The sequence below is a fragment of the Hyla sarda genome, chromosome 1, assembly GCF_029499605.1.
Source record: "Hyla sarda isolate aHylSar1 chromosome 1, aHylSar1.hap1, whole genome shotgun sequence".
In the NCBI taxonomy this organism is placed as follows: Eukaryota; Metazoa; Chordata; class Amphibia; order Anura; family Hylidae; genus Hyla; species Hyla sarda.
Window position 1 is genome coordinate 439946337 of NC_079189.1, and position 22991 is coordinate 439969327.

General features: G+C 43.4%; 1 long non-coding RNA gene across 1 annotated transcript; it reads left to right on the plus strand.

The window, feature by feature from the left end:
- The first annotated feature begins 94 nt into the window (after positions 1–94).
- Positions 95–22367, plus strand: LOC130283238 (uncharacterized). The gene is made up of 3 exons (XR_008846607.1): positions 95–180; positions 5313–5423; positions 22153–22367. It is a non-coding gene; the product is annotated as an uncharacterized LOC130283238 (long non-coding RNA).
- The last annotated feature ends 624 nt before the right edge of the window (positions 22368–22991 follow it).

The following is a 22991-nucleotide window of genomic DNA, read 5'->3' on the forward strand; positions in this document are numbered from 1 at the left end:
CGGGACTGCTGACAAAAATAGTAAAGTCCCTTTCATAGAAGTTCTCTGAAAACTGTAGAGCAGGTACCATTTCTCATAGGTTTTTTTTTGAGCCAGAGATACAAGTGAATTCAAGAGGAATGGGAAATATAAAAGAAAAACTTCTCCTTCCTGCTGAAACCACTTCTAAGAAAGTGGCAGGTAAGAAATGCTTGTAAAATACATAGTGATGCTATTAAAAATTAATATTATATTTACAAATGCAGCGCACTATATACAGTTTTGTATACAGAATATCATATAAAAAGGAAAATTGTAAATTGCATGCATTTTTTTGTAGCTAGACCATAGAGCAGCTAATATATTTTATGTGCAGATGTTTCTAAACACTTTGGGAGATCCATCTAAACCTTCACTATTAGGCTGACATTGTCAAAAGTGAAAACAGCTTTCAGACAGTATTACTGACTTTTCTGCTCGCAGTCTAATTGTGGAAATATTCAAGAAAAATGACCGTCTGTATTGCTGCACTAGACCACAAATGCAATGCAGTTGTACATTATTACAGCATATACCTGCAGTCCATCTCTCCTTCATGTTTAACAGTCCCTATGCTTCCAATTTTTCAGCCGTATTCACTGCTCAGAACAAGTTTTCAAAGGACACTATCTGTAGTTATTAGTCATATCTTACTGGTCAAGCTTAAGTCCTGTATAAAGCTTTTAAAATCCAAGGATTACATCTACTCCCGGACATGTCAGCGTGTGGTGTAATATTTTATATTGCATCAGATGTTCTCAATCAGTCCTTGATTCTAGTACTTATTAAATAAATACTTTTTTTCATAACTAGCTGAGTAACCGCTGTTGCCCAGTTTTTACTTCCTAATCCTTGTTAGGGAGGAAAAGCAACAAAGAAGGAAGCTTTTGAACTCATATCCTGTCCTCATATATTGTCTTCATATCCTGTCCTCATATCCTGTCCTCCTATCCCGACCTCATATCCCGTCCTCATTAGAGATGAGCGAACTTACAGTAAATTTGATTCGTCAAACTTCTCGGCTCAGCAGTTGATGACTTCTCGTGCATAAATTAGTTCAGTTTTCTGGTGCTCCCGTGGGCTGGAAAAGGTCGATACAGTCCTAGGAGAATCTTTCCTAGGACTGTATCCACCTTTTCCAGCCCACCGGAGCACCTGAAAGCTGAACTAATTTATGCAGGATAAGTCATCAACTGCCGAGCAGAGAAGTTCGTGACGAATCGAATTTACTGTAAGTTCGCTCATCTCTAGTCCTCATATCCCGTCCTTATATCTCATCCTCATATCCTGTCCTCATATCCCGTCCTCATATACCGACTTTATATCCTGTCCTCATATCTCATCATTATGTCCTGTCCTCATTTTCTGACCTCATATCCTGACTTCATATCTCGTCCTCATATCCCGACCTTATTTCCCGATCTATTATCTCGCACTTATCCTGTCCTCATATCTTGTCCTAATATCCCGACCTCATTTCCCGTCCTCATATCCCATCCTTTTATACTGTCCTTATATCCCGACCTCATATCTAATCCTCATATACAATCCTCAGGTGGGGAGTTGTGATGAAGATATTTTAAACTGAAAATAGAAGGGGACGTGGCTTTGTGGGAGTGGGCGTGATTTGAAAGCCAGACCGATGCACAAAAAGGGTAGAAAATAAAAGTGGTATGGCTTAAAGGGTGGGTATGTCGTTGCGAGATGGGGTGTGGCATGCATGGGGAGGTGTGTTGCCAGCTGGACGGACGCATTCACCAGGAGATGCAGAGAAGAGCTTGTGGAGTATGGTACCGGAAGTCCCATATACTTGCATGGGACTTGAATCAAAAACCCCATCCTTCACATAAGGGGGTAGGTTTGGGTTAATTTAACTATCATATATTTTTATTTGACATGTAAATAACATGTGACCAATTATTTTCGAAATATCTCCAGCCGTATGGAAGTTTTGCTGGAACATACATTTCCCATAGATTTGCATGGGACTTAAAACAAAGACACTGACCCTCGCAAATGGTGGTAATTTAGGGGTTAAATTAACTATTCTATATTCTTAGTGGATATATAAGTAACACGTGACCAAGTAATATTCAAATATCTCTAGCTGTTTGGAGGTTATGCAGTAACATATATTTCCCATATACTTGTATAGTACTTTAAACAAAAACCCTGACCCTGGCAAATGGGGGTGAGTAAGGGTTAAATAACCTATCCTATGTTTGTTGCTGACATAGAAGTAACATGTGTGCCAAGTTTCATGTTAATATCTTTAGCCCTTTGGAAGTGATGCTGGAACATACACACATACATATACACACGTTGAGTTTTATATCTATACTAGCTGAGTACCCGGTGTTGCCCGGTTTTTCCTTCCTAATCCTTGTTGGAGAGGAAAATAAACAAAGGAGGAAGCTTTTGACTTCATATCCCGTCCTCATATATTGTTGTCATATCCCAACCCCATATCCCGTCCTCATATCCCGACCTCCTATCCCAACCTACTATTCTGTCTTCCTTGCCCACACACCTTCACACACACACACACACACACTCACACGCATACACACATACACACATAGGGGGATATTTATCAAAGAATTTAGACTGTTTTTTCCTGTCTAAATTTGTCGGACAAAAAGTCGCAGTCTAAATATGTGCGACTTTTTTGCGACTTTTGCTCTAGAGGATTTTTGATGCATTCTAGTCTATTTTAGACAGAAATGCATTAAAAAATGCATTGGTGCTGAATTTATCAAAAGCGACTTTTCTGCGACAAGTCACATCGGCTGAAAGTACGCCGAAATGTCAGACCGTGTTGGAGCAGGTTTAAATACAGTGTAAAGCATACATCCCAAAGTCTGTGCACAGAATTTATCAAGAGCCGTGCGCCTTTTGATAAATTAGGCGCACAGTAGACCAGCCTAACCCTCTGTAGTTTGGTCTTTATTGATGTGGAAGAGGGTCATGTGACACATAAAACTTATTGGGAATTTCACAAGAAAAACTATGATGTGCTTGGTTTTAACATAACTTTATTATTTCATGAGTTATTTACAAGTTTCTGACCACTTATAAAATGTGTTCAATGTGCTGCCATTGTGTTGGATTGTCAATGCAACCCTCTTCTCCCACTCTTCACACACTGATAGCAACACCGCAGGAGAAATGCTAGCACAGGCTTCCAGTATCCGTAGTTTCAGGTGCTGCACATCTGGTATCTTCACAGCATAGACAATTGCCTTCTGATGACCCCAAAGATAAAAGTCTAAGGGGGTTAGATCGGGAGACCTTGGGGGCCATTCAACTGGCCCACGACGACCAATCCACTTTCCAGGAAACTGTTCATCTAGGAATGCTCGGACGAGACACCCATAATGTGATGGTGCACCATCTTGCTGGAAAAACTCAGTGAACGTGCCAGCATCAGTGCATAAAGAGGGAAACACATCATCATGTAGCAATTTCACATATCCAGTGGCCTTGAGGTTTCCATTGATTAAGAATGACCCCACTATCTTTGTACCCCATATACCACACCATACCATCAATTTTTGTGCTCTAACAGTCTTGGAGGGATCTATCCAATGTGGGTTAGTGTCAGACCAATAGCGGTGGTTTTGTTTGTTAACTTCACCATTCACATAAAAGTTTGCCTCATCACTGAACAAAATCTTCTGCGTAAACTGAGGGTCCTGTTCCAATTTTTGTTTTGCCCATTCTGCAGCACCTGCAACTACGGATACTGGAAGCCTATGCTAGCATTTCTCCTGCGGTGTTGCTATCAGTGTGTGAAGAGTGGGAGAAGAGGGTTGCATTGACAATCCAACACAATGGGCAGCACATTGAACACATTTTATAAGTGGCCAGAAACTTGGAAATAACTCATGAAAGAATAAAGTTACGTTAAAACCAAGCACATCATTGTTTTTCTTGTGAAATTCCCAATAAGTTTGATGTGTCACATGACCCTCTTCCTATTAAAAAAACAAAAGTTGGATTCAAAATGGCCGACTTCAAAATGGCCACCATGGTCACCACCCGTCTTGAAAAGTTTCCCCCCTCACATATCCTAATGTGCCATAAACAGGAAGTTAATATCACCAACCATTCCCATTTTATTAAGGTGTATCCATATAAATGACCCACCCTGTATATAAATAGATAAAACGCAATGGGGGAGATTTATCAAAACCTGTGTAGAGGAAGAGTGGGGCTGTTGCCTATGGCAACCAATCAGATCTCTTCTTTCATTTTGAAAGAGGCCTGTAAAAAATGAAAGAAGCAATCTGATTGGTTGCTATGGACAACTGTACCGCTCTTCCTCTACACAGGTTTTGATAAATCTCCCACATAAAATATAGGATAGTTAATTTAACCCTCAACTACCCCCATTTGTGAGGTTTGGGGTTTTTGTTTAAAGTCCCATGCAAATGGGAAATGTATGTTCCCACATAACTTCCGTAGGGCTGGAGATATTTCAATACCTTGTACACATATTACGGGTCTGGATATGAGGTCAGGATAGGAGGTCGGGATATGAGGTCGGGATAGGAGGTCGGGATAGGAGGTTGAGATAGGAGGTTGAGATAGGAGGTCTAGATAGGAGGACGGGATAGGAGGTCGGGATAGGTGGTCAGGATAGGAAGTCGAGATAGAAGGTCGAGATAGGAGGACGGGATAGCAGGACAAGATAGGAGGTTGAGATAGGATGTCTAGATAGGAGGTCGATATATGAGGACGGGAAAGGTGAACGGGATAGGAGGACGGGATAGGAGGTCGGGATAGGAGGTCAGGATAGGAGGTCGAGATAGGAGGTCAGGATAGGAGGAGGGGATAGGAGGTCGGCATAGGAGGTCGAGATAGGAGGACAGGCTATGAGAACGGGATAGGAGGACGGGATAGGAGGTCGAGATAGGAGGTCGAGATAGGAGGTCTGGATAGGAGGTCGGGATAGGAGGTCGGGATAGGAGGTCGGGATAGGAGGTCGGGATAGGAGGTAGGGATAGGAGGTCGGGATAGGAGGTAGGGATAGGAGGACGGGATAGGAGGAGGGGATGGGAAGTCGGGATAGGAGGTCAAGATAGGAGTTCGGGATAGGAGGACGGGATATGGGGTTGGCATATGACAACAATATATGAGGACGGGATATGAAGTTAAAAGTTTCCTCCTTTGTTTATTTTCCTCCCCAACAAGGATCCGGAAGGAAAAACCATGCAATGCCAGGTACTCAGCTAGTATATAGATAAATGAAGAGAATGGGATATAAAAAGGATATTCACTCTTGTCTCTAGATATTAAGCTCATCGAAGGATGTCCCACTGTACAGATCAACAGTGATCATCTGTAAATTGTGGAGTAACCCCAATCATCCCTGTATCCATTCCACTACAGCTCCACCACAGGTAAAATGGAGAATTACATCATACTTTTTAGAAATCAGGAGGCTGTGTAGGACAGAGTTTGTAGCAACTTTTGGCTCTGGCTAATAGCTGAGGATTGTGGACAAAGGATTTTACTATTAGCTCTGTAAATGTATCGTATACACAAGGTATTGCACGCTGCACAAAATCAGCTGTGCATCGGAAATACATTGCATATTTTCCTATGAGTAGACAGACAGGGCGGCACCCCTGTGTGTGCGGTAAGTCTTGGAGGTGGCCCGCGCATCATAGTCCCATCGACGTGCTGGTCCCGCCTACAAACCTCTCTGCACACACAGGACTGTCTACTCATAGGAAAATACGCAGCATATTTCCCGCTGCACAGCGTGAAATACGCTGTGTATTTGCTACGTGGGACTGTACAGTAAAAAAGGGTTTTACACACAGCTTTTTGTGTTTGCCATGGAGCATCATCCACTGCATGCGGTGTCCATTTGTGGCTAGTTCATTTGTGTCATTTTGTTTTCAAATTACCGTATATACTCGAGTATAAGCCGACCCGAGTATAAGCCGAGACCCCTAATTTCAACCCAAAATCCCAGGAAAAGTTATTGACTCGAGTATAAGCCTAGGGTGGGAAATACCTCATCCCCCCCTGTCATCATCCAGACCTGTCATTAACATCCTCATCATCATCCCCTTGTCATCATCCCACACATCCCCCCTTCATCATCCCCTTATCATCCCACACATCCCCCCTTCATCATCCCCTTGTCATCATCCCACACATCCCCCCTTCATCATCCCCTTATCATCCCGCACATCCCCCCTTCATCATCCCCTTATCATCCCACACATCCCCCCTTCATCATCCCCTTGTCATCATCCCACACATCCCCCCTTCATCATCCCCTTATCATCCCGCACATCCCCCCTTCATCATCCCCTTGTAATCATCCCACACCCCCCCCTTCATCATCCCCACCCCCCTTCATCATCCCCACACCCCCCCCCCCTTCATCATCCTCTTCTCATCATTCGCCCTCAGTGGTCTTCAACCTGCGGACCTCCAGAGGTTTCAAAACTACAACTCCCAGCAAGCCCGGGCAGCCATCGGCTGTCCGGGCTTGCTGGGAGTTGTAGTTTTGAAACCTCCGGAGGTCCGCAGGTTGAAGACCACTGCGGCCTTCAACATCATCCAGCCCCCTCTCACCCCCTTTAGTTCTGAGTACTCACCTCAGGTCCGGTCCTGCAGGGCTGTCCGGTGAGGAGGTGGTCCGGTGAGGAGGTGGTCCGGGCTGCTATCTTCACCGGGGGGCGCCTCTTCTCCGCGCTTCCGGCCCGGAATAGAGGCGTTGCCTTGACAATGACGCAGAAGTACGTTGGCAATGAACGCACCTCTGCGTCGTTGTCACGGCAACGTGACTATTCTGAGGCCGGGCCCGAAGCGCTTAGAAGAGGCGCCCCCGGTGAAGATAGCAGCCCGGAACCACTATGCCACCGGACCACCTCCTCTCCGGACAGTCCTGCAGCACCGGACCAGCGCCGAGCGGAGGTGAGTACTCAGAACTAAAGGGGGTGAGAGGGGGCTGGATGATGTTGAAGGCCGCAGTGGTCTTCAACCTGCGAACCTCCGGAGGTTTCAAAACTACAACTCCCAGCAAGCCCGGACAGCCGATGGCTGCCCGGGCTTGCTGGGAGTTGTAGTTTTGAAACCTCTGGAGGTCCGCAGGTTGAAGACCACTGCGGGTGGGGGAGTTCACTCGAGTATAAGCCGAGGGGGGGTGTTTTCAGCACGAAAAATCGTGCTGAAAAACTCGGCTTATACTCGAGTATATACGGTATCCCAGTTTTTGAGGTTTCATAGAGATATGTACATGGAAAAAAAGGCCAGAAAATAAACACCATAGCTACAGCAAACTGAGTTTTCATAAAAATACCACTTATAAACCAAGATGCACAGCTTCCTAGCTCCAAAAAAAAAAAAAAAAAAGTGAAATGTATTACATAAAACACTGGTAAACCCAGGTTATACAAGCTGTTTAATAGTAAAACTCTCTTTGTTTCCAATAACAGCCAATCAGAGCTTAGCTTTAATTTTACTAGAGCTTGTTAAAGGGATTGTCCGGGCAGTGGGTGCATTTTAATAAGTGGCCCATGCGGCATTAAATATCAAAGAGGTAACCTTCCCAGGCCTGTTCCCTGCCCTGCTTGTACCCCAAGTGCCTACTCTTTGCTGTGGTCATCTTCACTTCATAAGGCATTCCATGCGGACAGTATTTGCCAGCTCAGCGGCTCATGAGAATAGACAGCATAGAGATTAGTCACTGAGTATGTATTTCCTGTCTGCGGAACGTCAACGAAACTAGTAAAGAAAAGGAACCTGACGAAGACTGGGCACTTGGGAAACTAGCATGAGTGGAGGATCGGGGTGGCTAAGTATATAGCTTTATTTTCAATGCAACCTGGGCAACATATTAAAAAACATCCCATTTTGCAGACAATCCCTTAACGATTTGAAATCTGATCTGTGACTGGTTGCTACGGGTAACAAAGACAGTTTTACGATCAGACAGTTTTTGATTATCTCCCCCAGTTTTGTGTAAGACTGGCTTTATTACTGCATACTATATTATTACTCTATAATCCTGTCATATCCCCAGCTTTCTAGGCACATAAACACCCAATATTAACCTGCTCCAACTATGGCTGTGACTAGCACCTTTATAGAGAACTACTGTAGTATAACCCTTTCATATAGAAGACTTGAATGGGTACATTATCTCTGTATATTGCACGCGCTTCATCTGGAAAAAAAAAAAGTTGCTTTCAAGAAGGAATCCTTATTACCAGGTGGAATTGACTGGCATACATTTCTCCTATCTTATAGTATATTTTAGGCTTTGTTTTTTTTTGTGCTACATAGGGGGACATTTATTAAGGTATTTAGAGCCTTTTTTTTTTTTTGCATACAAAAGTTGCACAAAAAGTCGCACATAAGCACTTTTTTGTGTGACTATTGTTAGTAAGCAAAAAGTTATAGACAGCTTTACCTAAGCAAATTTCAGTTTTCACTTTGCAGTGGTCAGGTATTTATGAAGTGCGAAAGTTGCACATGGGCAAAAAAAAAAAAAAAAAAGTCGCAAACCCCTTACAAAAAAATCGCAAGTCTGTTCCAGGTCTGACCTGGAGTACAAAACTCCCGTACGTGAGCAAATTTAAAAAGTCGCAAAAAAGTCTCACAAAAGTTACAGCCGCAATTTTTTTGTTTTGCTTATGGGCTCCAAATGCATCAATCCCCTGTGATAGTATGATAAATATGTAGCACATGAGCAAAACTAAAGTAAAAAAAATGACTCCAGAACTTGCTTACCAAAGCAAACAATGATAAATGTCCCCCATAGGCATTCAAACTTTTGGTGTAATGCTGGTTGTATACAGGAGATGCTAAACTGTCTGGTTTTACCTATAACAACCAATCACAGCTCAGCTTTCACTTTACCAGAGCTCGTTAAGATAAGAAAGCTGTAGATGAAGCTTGGTTTCATTGATAAACCTGGGCCATGGTAATGTATAGATGAGAACAGACTTGGCGCTGTCTATACAAATATTGTACAGGAGATAAAAGTTCACAAACTCTTCCTCCATGTGTTCCAAAAACATAAACGCAACTAATATCCAAAAACTTTACATAGTCTTTGCCAAAGTGCCTTATTTTGCCCTGCAACTCTAACTGCTGTACATACTATGTAGCGTAACAAAAGGAAGATGCCAGCTCTATACCCATATGTCATGATCCTCTCTATGTACGGCCACCAGCAATGAAGTATTTTAGGGGATATTTATTGCTACACTCCAGCTATCACTGTATAGCTTACGTGAACTCATGCACATGTATAGGATGTATGTATAGGACGCATTGCATCATTAATAGTTGGGTGTTTATTTTATGGTAAGTCAATTGGAAAAGCAGTAGGAATAAAGGGAAGAGAGCATCATGTCCTGGGTGAGATGAGTCATGCTGCAGTATATACATATCCTGTTTATATTTCATGAACTGTGAACGAGGAGGAAGATTTTGGAGCCCGGTTATGTGGAATATGTCCTCACAGGGAGATCTATTAATGCATGTCACTCAGAAACCTGTTCAACTGAGGAACACATTTAAAAATCATAAATCCTCAATGTATGAATGTAACCTCATCTTCTATGCCAGCCGGCCCATCCCCCCACAAGTCTGCCCATCAAAGGCTTTACTTCCCAAAGCCCAAAGACATACAGTACTTTGTCCTTTTAATATTTCCCTGATAGTGAATGCCTATTTGCCCATTCCAATGAAGTTACAGAGGTTTTTTTCTTCCAAAACTCCAGCTTGGGTTTCAGGATTAGGTGAAACTAGAGTGCTTTAAACCTCTTTAGAGGTTTGGGATTAGGTCCTGAGATCAGGACTAATACAGTCCTTCTGTGCAAAGTTAAATTAAACAGCAAGAATATTTGCTACACATTGATTCACAGGTGCTTGGCAGCATACCAGAACATAGGGGAGAATTTGTGGGTGAATTGTTATTACAAATCTGTAGAAACTTGAGCATTAGCTAAGTAAGGTAGTATCCATTGCACCCACAAGGTTGTTTTAATGGACTTTTAAGTGGTTATAGTTTTATGTTTATCTCTCACAAACTGGAGTGAGGTGAAGAACTTTACAACTATGGGATATCCTTAAAAAATTACACATTTTTAGCCTTTTCCAAGTTTAAGTATTGCTATACATAAATCTCTCTCTATGTGGATGGACATTCTTGGAATAGAGTAATAGTAGTTTATCGGAAAGCGGAACTCACCAGATTGGAGGGATAAAATCCCTTGGCGGTACTCGAAACAGAGATGATCTTCTCCCCAAGGAATCGTTTCAAATTATTTATAAAAACATACGTATGCTACGTAGATGACGTCTTCTTGGTGTGGGGAGGAACCAAAAAAGACTTCAACCACTTCATCTCATACCTTAACAATAACACTTTTAATATGTTCTTCACCAGTGTCTTCAGTCATTCACAACTTGAGTTCCCCGATGTCTCAGTTGAAATCAAGAACAATACCATCATTACCAGTAGCTTCAGAAAAAAACCTGCATCTAACGCTATCTTACACTACAAGAGCTTCCACCCTGAACATACCAAAAAGGCTATCCCATCTTCGAACAAAAAGCAGGCGACATGAAAACCCATATTCTTTAAAGAGAAAGTAAACAATCAACCACTATTTTCCTTCAGAAGAAGCAAAAGTCTGCAAAATATACTTGTCAGAAGTGCCCTACCAAAAATCGAAGATAAAACTACTTGGCTCAACAATTGCACCCCAAAAGTAAACCACAAATGCAGAACCTGTAATTCCTGCACCTACTTACAAACAGGGAACAAATACAACATAGGAGGTGAAACTGTCATATTAAAAGACTTTATCAACTGCGGAACCAAATTCGTAGTACACTGCATCACATGTACTTGCAAAAGGTTCTATATTGGCTCTACCATTCAACAACTTCAAATCCGTTTGAGAGAACATCTACATTCCATCAAAACTAACATCGGATCTCCGCGTCTTATAGAACATGTTCAGACTGTCTCAGAATGTTCGGCATTCAAAGGGTTGATCGCACTCCAGAAGGAATTGACAAGATCACCATGATGTAGGTCAGGTAGGCAGAAATTCATCCCTCTGTTCCTGTATTATAGGATAAGCCTCACGAAGCGCATGGTGGTGTGAAGTAGCTGTTACGTTATGCGTGCTGGCTGCACACACTGGCCGTGAGCGCATGGTCCCGTTACCTGCTGCTGCAGGCGGGGTTGGGACTCGCATCACAGGACGAGCCTGCAATGCAGCCCCAGTCCGTCACTCACCTGGTGCTTCTCCTGCCCCTGCCTCTCTGCTCCGGCGCACTTGTCTCTGTCCCCTAGGGTGCACGCGTGCCGGTGCTTTAAGATTTAAAGGGCCAGTGCGCTCATTAGTGAAATTCCCCTGTGGCTCCTCCTCACTTCCCTGCCAAATCTTTGTTGCCTTGAGCCTGAAAGAAAGCATTCCTGTTATTGCCTTGCTGTGTATCTGATCCTTTGCTCCGTGACCTTGCTCCTTGCCACCTGCCTACTGACCATTTGCTACGTTACTGACTATGCTACTGTGCCGCCTGCCCTGACCTTCTGCTATGCTGACTATGAGCTGTCTTATCCTTTCTGTGCCTCCCATCTCCTCAGCCGCCTGTGTGGTCGAGCAGTGCCAGGGGAAGCGACCTGGGTGCCACCTGCCGCAGCAAGTCCCTCCCAGTTTGCGGTGGGCTCTGGTGAAAACCAGCGGCACCTTAGACTCCGCTCCCTGGTATGGTCCAAGTCACCTGCCACACAGGTCCAGCGGATCCACTTCCACTGGGGTTCCTGTCTTCTGAAACGTGAGTTTTACAGTAAGATCCGGCCATGGATCGCGCTGAGGTACCCCTGCCTGATGTCGCGATCTTCCCTCCGTTGTGGTACGTCAGTCGCAGCAGTTGGCCAGACAGGCGCAGCAATTTTCTGCAACCTTCCCACTCCCACCACCGGTTCCTGCAGTGTCTTCTGGCTCTCAGCTACATTGCCGTTGCCTTTCAAGTATGATGGGGATTCCAAGTCATGCAGAGGCTTCGTTACACAGTGCTCCATGCTCATGTCTGAACAACGGAGCATGCTAAGGTGGCCTTTGTCATTAGTCTACTGTCTGGAAAAGCCCTGGCCTGGGCTACACCCCTTTGGGACCGTGGTGATCCGGAATCCTCCAATTTGTCGTCCTCCTTGGCAGAATTTCGCAGTGTCTTTGAGGAACCCGCACGGGCCTCTTCTGCTGAGATGGCTTTGCTGAATCTCTGTCAAGGGAATTTTTCCATTGGTGACTATGCGGTTCAATTCCGCACTCTTGCCTCTGAACTTGCATGGAATGATGAGGCCTTGTGTGCCCATTTAAAAAAGGACAGTCAAGCAGAATTAAAGATGCCCTCGCAGCACGTGATCCTCCATCTTCTTTGACTGAACTTATCCACTTGGCCACTCACATTGATGTGCGTTTTGCTGAGAGACAGGAGGAACTGCGCTTAGAGAGGGAACCTGCCTGAACAAGGAGATATCCTCGTCTAGCACCCATGTTTCAACATCCACCTCTTCTGTTTCCTGCGCCTCTTGCCGAAGAGGCTATGCAAGTGAATCGTTCTTGTCTTATACAACAGGAGAGGTCACGAAGTAGTGAGAATTTGTGCTTGTATTGTGCTAGCCTGGAGCACTTCCTCAAGGACTGTACAGCTCGCCCACAGCATCCAGGAAACGCTCGCACCTAGGGTTTGTAGGAGAGGCGTCCCTGGGTGTGAATACTACATCTCCATGCTTAACTATTTCTGTACAAGTCTTCGTTTCGGCCAAGTCTTCCTTTAGCGCTACAGCATTTTTTGATTTTGGATCAGCAGGTGACTTTATTGATGCTTCTTTGGTCCACAAGTATCATCTTCCCCTTACTCGGCTTGCCAAGCCCTTGTTCATCTCCTCTGTTAATGGACAAAATCTAGACTGTATGGCTCACTTCCGTACTGAATCTCTTGTCATGCAAGTGGGAGTATTGCACAAAGAATAGATTGAATTCTATCTTCTGCCACACTGTACTTCAGAGATTCTTCTTGGCCTTCTTGGCTGCAACGCCATTCTCCACAACTGGATTGGAGAACTGGAGAGATTATTCCTTGGGGACAATCCTGTCAAAATCTTTGCCTCCAATCAGTTCAGTCTATAATTGTTTCTCGTCCTCCTCTTTTACCTCCTGCCGCCACCTTACCAAGATTTACCTCCTGCCGCCACCTTACCAAGATTTCTCTGACGTTTTCTGCAAGAAACAGGCTGAGTCTCTGCCTTCCCATCGTTCTTACGGCTGCCCTATTGATCTTCTGCCTGGTACCACCCCTCCTCATGGAAGCATATACCCTCCATCGGTTCCTGAGACCAAAGCCATGGCAGAGTATATCCAGAAGAATCTCCAAAAGGGATTTATCCGTAAGTCCTCTTCTCCTGCTGGAGCTGATTTCTTCTTTGTTGGAAAGATGGCTCACTCCATCCATGCATTGACTACAGGGGACTTAACAAAATCACAGTCAATAACCGTTACCGTCTACTTCTTATCTCTGAACTTTTTGACCGTCTATGTGGTGCCAAGGTATTCTCCAAGTTTGACGACTTACGTGGAGCGTATAACCTAATTCGAATCCGCAAGGTAGCTGAATGGAAAACGGCCTTCAATACTCGTGACGGACATTTTGAGTTTCTCGTAATGCCTTTTGGTCTCTGCAATGCTCCAGTCATTTTTCAAGAGTTTGTCAATGACATCTTCCGTGATCTTCTCTACATCTGTGTTGTCGTATACCTAGATGACATCCTGATCTTCTCTTCCAACTTAGAGGAGTATCGTACTCATGTTCATCTGGTTCTTCAGCGACTACGGAAGAATCATCTTGACGCCAAACTGGAGAAATGCCTGTTTGAGAAAACTAGTCTTCTGTTTCTTGGCTACATTGTCTCTGATCAGGGCCTGCAGATGGATCCAGATAAATTGCCTGCAGTATTGAATTGGCCTTGTCCTTCAGGCCTACGTGCTATTCAACGCTTTCTGAGATTCGCAAACTATTATCGTCAATTTATCCCACATTTTTCATCCTTGGTTGCTCCAATTGTGGCTCTTACTAAGAAGGCATCTAATCCTAAGTCTTGGCCTCAAGAGGGTGAAGAGGCCTTCTCCCATTTAAAGTCTGCGTTTGCCTCTGCTCTCGTGCTTAAAAGACCTTATCCGGAGAGGCCCTTTGCTTTGAAGGTTGATGCCTCATCTATTGGAGGAAGTGCCGTTCTTAACCCCTTAAGGACGCAGCCCTTTTTCACCTTAAGGACTGAGCCCTTTTTTGCAATTCTGACCACCGTCACTTTACGAATTAATAACGTGAAAAGGCTTTTACCGAATATTCTGATTCTGAGATTATTTTTTCGGGACATATTCTACTTTATTTTGGTGGTAAATTTTCGGCGTTACTTGCATCCTTGTTTGGTGAAAAATCCCAAAATTTCATGAAAATTTAGCATTTTTCTAACTTTGAAGCTCTCTACTTGTAAGGAAAATGTCCACTTTATGTTGGCATCATAAAATGGACATATTTTTTCTTTTTGAAAAAATTAGAGGGCTTCAAAGTAGAGCAGCAATTTTCAAAAATGTCATGAAAATTGCTAAATCTGAAGGGACAGTTGTTACAGAACTACAACTCCCAGCATGCCTGGGCAGTCGAGGCATGCTGAGAGTTGTAGTTTGGCAACATCTGGAGGGCTACCATTTGGGCACCACTGTAACAGTGGTCTCCAAACTGTGACCTTCCAGATGTTGCAAAACTACAACTCCCAGCATGCCCAGACATCCTTTGGCTGTCTGGGCATGCTGGGAGTTGCAGTTTGGCCTTCCTAGTGGTTGCCACATTAAAGATCGTTTTACTTTCACTTTCAAACCCCCCCCCCCCCCCCCCGAAGTTTCCCTACCTGATCCAGTATCCAGCAGGCTCCAGCGAAGATCCCGGGTCCCCAGGCTTCTTCTCCTGCAGGTACGGCCTCCATCTTCTTTCAAGATCCCCTCGACATCCAAGGGCGCGCAGAATGGGGGGTTGCCATGGCAACCCCCTATCCTGCACTGCCATTGGTCAGAACTCCGTTCTGACTAATGGCAGGGGATAGGAGGAGTTCGCAGCTCTGCGACCTCACTCCTATCCCTTAGGCTGATCGGGGCTGTTGCTGACAACTCCGATCAGCCCTATTTTCTGGGTGATCGTGTCACCAGAGACCCAATCAGCCCGGAATTGGAGAAAATCGCATGTCTGAATTGGCATGCGATTTTCTCCGATCGCCGACATGGGGGGGGTCGATAGTTGCTGGTACCACTTCCTTTATTTTTACACCCCCATAAAGTCTGCTGTATTTAAAACCATCACTAATAGCCTCCCTGACTTTTCGATGAAAGTCGGGGAGGCTATTAGTGATGGTTTTAAATACAGCGGACTTGATGGGGGTGTAAAAATAAAGGAGGTGGTTACAGCAGCTAAGGAGTGCTGAACTATAAGCACTCAGTAACCAGCTTATACCTGCACCACACAATAATCCCTTGCATAGTGGAAGCTCAATATCACTATATACAAACCACCCATACGCTGGAGTTTTAAAATAAGTGTGGGGTATATTTTAACAAATAAACCAATAAAGGTTATTTTTTTTAAGGGGGGTTCTACTAAAGGGTTTTCCCCACGAAGGGGAAACCCCTTAAAGGTTGTTATTGATTAAGCATAGACACCAGTCCCAGTCCTGAACTTTAACGTGAACTGTGTGTAGCAATATTTTCTTTGGATAAACCATAAATCCTTCTGTATATACAGCTTCATAGAGTAACATGCGAGAAGAAAACAACTCACTGATAAAATATTCATTTTATGAATTACAGCTTGACACAAAGCGAGATGTAATTACTTGTAATTTAGAGTACAGGATATGGCAGCCAGTGTTATCATATGCCCGCCAAGGTCACAACTGCCTCATAATGAAAAGAAAAGCACAAGGATCTGGAGGAGGAGAATGGCTGCTTGTTCACACTTGGCTGCTCAGCCTTCAGATATGAGAAAGACAAAACACAAGTCCAAGTTTAAGCCAGGCAGGTCATCTGAAAGCAATGCTTTGATGACAAAATTCTGCAGGACATTTTGATTTTCAAGGAGGGTAAACATCATAGCGCAGCAGCCAGAACTGAAATAAGGACAAGTGACATGGCTGATGTCTTAGAATGTGGAATAAAACACACACTGGTCTGAGCGGACAAGACAATGGCTAATATTTGTTCAGCTTTGGGGAGAAGCCTCACCTTTATTTGCCAAGCAGCAAACTGGTCGGTTTCACAGCATTAAAACTCATATACTCTGATATAGCTAGAAAAATTTCAGTGTTTAATAAAAAAGTCACCTCAGTGTATTCATACATCTGCATTATTCAACTTGATCAATATGTCTGGGTATATACTACATAACAGTATGATCAATGGTGAATTTAGATGAGGGCATGGGTTCCCTGCAGGATTTTTTGGGATGATCGTATTGCAGTTCTTCTTCTTAGCTTTCTAGCAAACCATTCTTCCAAATTCAAGCTCATTTATCAACCATACTGTCCCAATATAGTGGTTAGGCCAACCATACTGTCCCCATATAGTGATTAGGCCAACCATACTGTCCCAATATAGTGGTTAGGCCAACCATACTGTCCCCATATAGTGATTAGGCCAACCATACTGTCCCAGTATAGTGGTTAGGCCAACTATACTGTCCCCATATAATGGTTAGGCCAACCATACTGTCCCAATATAGTGGTTAGGCCAACCATACTGTCCCCATGTAGTGATTAGACCAACCATACTGTCCCAATATAATGGTCAGGCCAACTATACTGTCCCCATATAGTTTTTAGGCCAACCATGCTGTCCCAATATAGTGGTTAGGCCAACCATACTGTCCCCATATTGTGGTTAGGATAACCATTCTGTCCCCATATAGTGATTAAGCTAACCATACAGTCCCAATATAGTGGTTAGGCCAAACATACTGTCCCCATATAGTGATTAGGCCAACCATACTGTCCCAATATAGTGGTTAGGCCAACCATACTGTCCCCATGTAGTGATTAGACCAACCATACTGTCCCAATATAATGGTCAGGCCAACTATACTGTCCCCATACAGTTTTTAGGCCAACCATGCTGTCCCAATATAGTGGTTAGGCCAACCATACTGTCCCCATATTGTGGTTAGGATAACCATTCTGTCCCCATATAGTGATTAAGCTAACCATACAGTCCCAATATAGTGGTTAGGCCAAACATACTGTCCCCATATAGTGATTAGGCCAACCATACTGTCCCAATATAGTTGGTAGGCCAACTTTACTGTCCCCATATAGTGGTTAGGCCAACTATACTGTCCCCATATAGTGGTTTGGCCAATCATACTGTCCCAATATAGTGGTTAGGCCAACCATACTGTTCCCATATAGTGGTTAGGCCAACCATACTGCCCCCATATTGAGGTTTGGCCAACCATACTGTCCCCATATAGTGATTAAGCCAACCATACAGTCCCAATATAGTGGTTAGGCCAACATCTGCATTATTCAACTTGATCAATATGTCTGGGTATATACTACATAACAGTATGATCAATGGTGAACTTAGATGAGGGCATAGGTTCCCTGCAGGATTTTTTGGGATGATTGTATTGCAGTTCTTCTTCTTAGCTTTCTAACAAACCATTCTTCAAGCTAATTTATCAACCATACTGTCCTAATATAGTGGTTAGGCCAACCATACTGTCCCCATATAGTGATTAGGCCAACCATACTGTCCCAATATAGTGGTTAGGCCAACTATACTGTCCCCATATAATGGTTAGGCCAACTATACTGTCCCCATATAGTGATTAGGCCAACCATACTGTCCCAATATAGTGGTTAGGCAAACCATACTGTCCCCATATAGTGATTAGGCCAACCATACTGCCCCAATATAGTGGTTAGGCCAACTATACTGTCCCCATATAGTTTTTAGGCCAACCATACTGTCCCAATATAGTGGTTAGGTCAACCATACTGTTCCCATATAGTGGTTAGGCCAACCATACTGTCCCAATATAGTGGTTAGGCCAACTATACAGTCCCCATATAGTTTTTAGGCCAACCATACTGTCCAATATAGTGGTTAGGCCAACCATACTGTCCCCATGTAGTGATTAGACCAACCATACTGTCCCAATATAATGGTCAGGCCAACTATACTGTCCCCATATAGTTTTTAGGCCAACCATACTGTCCCAATATAGTGGTTAGGCCAACCATACTGTCCCCATATTGTGGTTAGGCCAACCATTCTGTCCCCATATAGTGATTAAGCTAACCATACTGTCCCAATATAGTGGTTAGGCCAAACATACTGTCCCGATATAGTGGTTAGGCCAACCATACTGTCCCCATATAGTGATTAGGCCAACCATACTGTCCCAATATAGTTGGTAGGCCAACTTTACTGTCCCCATATAGTGGTTAGGCCAACTATACTGTCCCCATATAGTGGTTAGGCCAATCATGCTGTCCCAATATAGTGGTTAGGCCAACCATACTGTTCCCATATAGTGGTTAGGCCAACCATGTATACTATATACTGACCCCCACATATGAATTTAGACTTTATACTGACTTTACATATACAGTACACGTAGACTACATACATACAGAATTAATCACACATAAATTTGCAAACTTTTACACATAAATGTAGTGGGTGCAGTGTCGAGAGGCTCTCAGGAGGGGAAGTATATAGCAGGGGTCAGACTGAGAGCTCCTCTGAGGCTACAAACATCCCTTGTCCTGTAGTCACGCTTTACATGCATGCTTTTACATCACTGACAGGCACGCAACAAAATCTCAGGCGAACAGTAATCCCGATTGTGCATAATACAACAGTGCAGCCACTCGGGTATCGGTATTCAAAAGCTCCTCATCGATGGAAGGTATATCTTTGCAAGGATCAAAAAGGTCCAGGTATCGTTGGTGCAGGCCGTTTTGAAAATAGTTGCTGTACATGGAGTATAATAAATCTATATATTTATTTAATAGCCAATAAACAGACAAAGAAACAGCTATAGTCTTAAAATGCCTCTGTTTATTGGCTACAAAATAAATATATAGAGTCATTATACTCCCTGTACCGCAACAATTTTCAAAATGGCCTGCGCCAACAATACCTGGACCTTTTTGATCCATGTTCAGTCATACAGTGTTGTGTGAGATTTAACATGTGAGTGATGACAAAGCACAGGGCAGGCGTGGGTACAGGAGCTGGGGGAGTCTTCCTACCCCAGTGCAGGTTTAATATACATTAACACTACCTGCATAGGAGATAAGATCCCCGCCCAGCGCCCACTTCTTCTGTGGCTCCTATGGCACCTAACTGCGGCAGAGTGGAGGACATTGGTGCGGGCACAGGTGGGCAAACCGGTACGTAAGATGCTCTTCTCTTCGGGGAACCGACTGTCATTTTAACAACCAGTTCACACATAACAGTAAGATATGGCTGTATTCCACCCCTGGTATTATGGGCACAAGACCCGGCCTTCCCCCGTTTTTTTTAGGACTCCAACTGACAGTTGTTTCATAATCTCTTAAGCTGAGTGTAACTATTCATTTCTTACAGTTCTGTTACAAAAAAATTACAAAAAGTGACTGATTCTGCCCATTTTTTAGTGTGCAGTTTCTATTTTTAAGGCATATTGCTTTGAGTTTTTTATCCTAACTCTCTATTGTCTTCCTTGGTCTACATTTTATAAACTTTCCATTTTGTTTATACTTGCAACACATTTTATACACAACTGATGGGGAACAACCAAGGTCTTTTGCCACGCAATGGCCCTGATTTAATAAAATTGTCGGTTTTTCAAAATCCCTACGCAATAGGGTTTCTGAGCTACTTCGGGGGATATTTATGAAAGGATTTAGACTGTTTTTTCCTGTCTAAATTTGTTGCACAGAAAGTCGCAGTCTAAATAAATATGTGTGACTTTTCTGCGACTTTTGCTTTAGAGGATTTTTAGAACATGATGCATTCTAGTCTATTTTAGTGCATTCTAATGAATGCGACAAGTTGCATCGGTTGAAAATACGCCAAAATGTCAGACGATGCTGGACCAGGTTTAATTACAGACTAAAGCATAGATCACGAAATCTGTGCACAGAATTTATCAAGAGCCTTGCGCCTTTTGATAAATTAGGCGCACAATAGACCAGCCTAACCCTCTGTAGTTTGGTCTATATTGATGCGGGACATAAAAAACTTTGATAAATATCCCCCTATGTCTGCAAAATCAGGAAAACCTGACAGAAACACTTGATCAATCTGTCCGGGAAACTTTCTGGTTCTGGTCCTCTCTGTAGGATTTCAATCTTGAGAAAGTATTGTTATTCTTTTCTTAGTTGCCAAATGTATTAAAACTCATTGTTTTCTTTCAAATAGGCAGGTCCAGCAGTTTGGTAAGGTCTGTAAGAACTGTCCCATTTATGTGCAGGATATAAGTGATTCCATTTTTTTTTTTTTACCTAAAAACTGAGTGATTTTATATATTTTCCTGTAACACTCCCGTTTCAGTAGACTGGTACACAGATGATAGTGGATCCGCTGGACCTGTGTGGTAGATGACTTGGACCGTCCAAGAAGCGGAGTTTAAGGTGCCGCTGATTTTCACCAGAGCCCACCACAAAGTGGGATGGACTTGCTGCAGCAGGCAGCACCCAGGTCGCTACCCCTGGCACGGCTCGACCACACAGGCGCCTGAGGAGATTTGAGGCACAGGTGGGATTAGGCAACTCGTGGTGTGGATAACAGGAGGTCAGGGCAGGCGGCACAGTAGCGTAGTTAGGAATGTAGCAAATGGTCAGTAGGCAAGCAGCAAAGGAGAAAGGTAAGGTCACGGAGCAAAGGTATGATAAACGGCAAGGCAATACACAGGAATGCTGTCTCTAAGGCTCTAGGGTAACAAAGATCCAGCAGGGGAGTGTGGGAGGTGGAAGAATTTATCAATGAGCCACAGGTGTTACTTCACTAATGGGCACACTGGCCCTTTAAATCTTAAAGCTCCGGCGCGTGCGCCCTAGGGGACAGGGACACATGCGACAGAGCAGAGAGGCAAAGGCAGGGGCAGGAGAAGCACTAGGTGAGTGGCGGGCTGGGATACGCATGCAGGCGCGTCCCGTGTTGCGAATCCCAGCCCCGCCGGCAGCAGAAGGTAACGGGACCATGCGCTCATGGCCAGCGTGTGCGTCCGGAGCGCATAAGGTAACATTTCTTCTACATGATTTGATAAAGCAATGCCATTAGTTAAAATTATTTACTTTTACTTTGTTTCAGGTATGTATTAATTTTAAAGCTTGACTTTTGTGAGACGATTTGTACTTTTTAATGGCATCCTTTATCATACAATGTGGTTCCTCAAGTTACAATGGCATTTTACTGCTAAATCACCTATATTACTGAAGTACATGAACTAATGGGCTGTCTAGTTGTGCTTCTCTACAGTACAGGGAGGTACTGCATGTCCTATACTGCTTTTTACCTTTGTCAGAATGAGATGCTCATATGAACACCAGGAGAGGGTAGCTCTATTTTACATATTTGGGACACTGTGTGTTCTGTACAGGAACTGGAAGAAGCTTCTGTTCAGTACATAGAAAGCTGTTCTTTCTGACTTTTTGATATAAGGATTTGCTTTATCTGTATTAGTTATCTTATTTTCCTTTCATTCAACTGGGACTGCACAACCAGTTAATAGATTTCCATAGAGTTTACAATGGTCATCCCGAAAACAATTAATATTGTAACTTGAGGGACCACTGCATTATAAAACTAAAAAAAATATATGTGGCGCTAAACAAATGAAGAATAAATTGAGGGGTTGTTGTTATGGAATTTACTCTGGGCAAAGGTGGGGGCGTCTAAATACCTAAATGCCAAAAATGCTATTAACCGCTAAACATAGTGACCATGATCATCTAACAGTGAGTACTGGCAGTGCCAGAAATTGAATTTTCTTTACAGGTGACGCTGGAATCAATGCTAGCTACAGTTTATTTCTGTTACTCCACAGGTTTAACTACCAACGTGAGGATGAAGGATAGCCACAAGGCTAAAGTGTCTTTATTCTAGGTGGACCCATGGATGATCAGGCAGACCTGTTAACCTTGTCTAAAACCCTATGAAGGGAGAATGAGTGCTATATATTTGGAGGCTTTCTTTTATTTTAGCTTATGTGGTTAACAGACATTATATGTGATCCAACTGTGTTGCTCCACTGAGGACGTTTCTATATACTAAGCAATAGAAACACGTATGGTGATTAAGTTGGTTTCTTGTCTCTTCCTTTATACCATCCTTGAAATACTTTATATTTGTAGAGCCTCTATAAATCCCATTGAGCTAAGCACATAAATTGTGCAGGTACCTGAGGTGTTATATACTGACTGGGCAGGAAACTCCTGCTACAGATATTTTAGTGCACTAATCACTTGCTTTTAGATGATCTAATAAAAGTTAAATCTTAATTTAAGGCACATATCCTAGCACTAATTTTTGTTAGTAGTGGTGTTAATTTTCTATGATTTAAGACGGATATGAGTACACCTAGTGGGGCCTGACGTGTAGCCATTACAAACCATAACACGTACCTCTATTACCTGACCGTTAAATTTGTGCAGATGTACCATGCAATGTTGCACGTGTTCCCTCCATCCAGATTGTTTGTACGTGCTGTTGGGCGGTCCTATTTTGGCGAACCGTTGCCATCTTAGTGTGCACATGTATAGTTATATATGGTGTATAAGAATATGGAAAAAAAACATGAGAAATCTTGTGCCCTGCATAAGATCCCTGTATAACCTCCATCTGAGATGTCTGCGAGAGGTTCAGGTCCCTTGACTCATTGAAACT